The 1379-nt window shown below is 36.5% G+C and overlaps 1 pseudogene; it reads right to left on the bottom strand.

The window, feature by feature from the left end:
- Positions 1-437: 437 nt before the first annotated feature.
- LOC149534476 (polyubiquitin 11-like) lies at positions 438-1125 on the bottom strand (annotated as a pseudogene).
- Positions 1126-1379: the final 254 nt, after the last annotated feature.

The raw sequence follows: 1379 nt of genomic DNA, 5'->3' as shown, positions 1-1379 counted from the left end.
CATATTTATGATGTTTGCTTTCTGAAATACATTCTTTATGGGTTTACATATGAAATAAAAGAAATTTTTTTGTTACAGTGTGTTAAAATCCCCAAAGCCCTCAACAATAGTTAATAATCTTCAGCATAAAGTTCTTAAATCTCAAACATTTCTCTATCCCCATGCTAAATCTATTAGAATTATATGCGGGAAAATAAAACAAACAATACATCACTAAAAATGTGAAAAGGAACATTTTGGTGTCAGGACTACCAATAGTCACTAGGAGATGATGAGAGGAAGCATGACAGGTGTAAAACCAAAGACAATCTGCTATGTTGGCCCTGAAGTATTAAATATGATTTATTTTTTTGGTTTTATAATATCATGAACTTCACAATTAAGAAGTCCAGATAAACACAAAAAATTGATTCAATCTCATCCAGCCCTAGTAATTCCTAAAACCCACCAAAGAGATGAAGCACTAGGTGAAGGGTGGACTCCTTTTGAATGTTATAATCTACAAGGGTATGTCCATCTTCAAGCTACTTGCTAGCAAAAATGAGTCTCTGTTGATCTGGTAGGATGCCCTCTTTGTCTTGTATCTTGCCTTCACGTTATCAATGGTGTCAAAGCTCTCAACTTCATTTTTATGGTCTTTCCTATCAAAGTCTTGACAAAAATTTGCATGCCACCTCTAAGAAGAAGTACAAGATGAAGGGTTGACTCCTTTTGGATGTTACAATCTACCAATGTCTGACCATCTTCGAGTTATTTTCTAGCAAAAAAGAGTCTTTGCCGATCCGGGGGAATGTCCTCTTTGTCCTGAATCTTGGCCTTCACATTGTTAATGGTGTTGAAGCTTTCTACTTCAAGTGTAATGGTCTTTCTAGTGATAGTTTTAACAAACATTTGCATGTCACCCCTGAGATGAAGTACCAAGTGGAGGGTGGATTCCTTTTGTATGTTATAATCTGCTAGGGTTCACCCGTCCTTGAGCTATTTCCAAGAAAAGATAAGCCTTTGTTGGTCCAAAAGAATCCCTTCCTTGTCCTAGATCTTATCTTTTACATTGTCAATGGTGTCTGAGCTCTCAACCTTGAGAGTAGTGGTCTTTCCTATGAGGGTCTTAAAAAAAATCTACATGTTGAAACTAAAGAGGAATCATTAAAAACTTGTAGAGAGAGCTTCTCATGAATAGAAAAAGAACTGTGGAAGAGTCTCTTGGGGGGAAACATAGACAAGAGGATGGAGTGTATTATAGGGAGTAGTCATAGGGCACTATGGGATCGGGCAATTGGGCCCTCGTGCGAATGGAAAGTTTAAAGGTTTTTTTTTGTTATAACATAATGCGAATTTTTGAAGTTGGTCAAAATCAAAACATAAGTTGGTCAAAATTT

This window comes from Cupressus sempervirens, chromosome 10 (assembly GCF_028749045.1).
Source record: "Cupressus sempervirens isolate cs-2001-9-10 chromosome 10, ASM2874904v1, whole genome shotgun sequence".
Lineage (NCBI taxonomy): Eukaryota > Viridiplantae > Streptophyta > Pinopsida > Cupressales > Cupressaceae > Cupressus > Cupressus sempervirens.
Note: the sequence above shows the minus strand (reverse complement) of the source record. Positions and strands in the feature narration are given on the sequence as shown.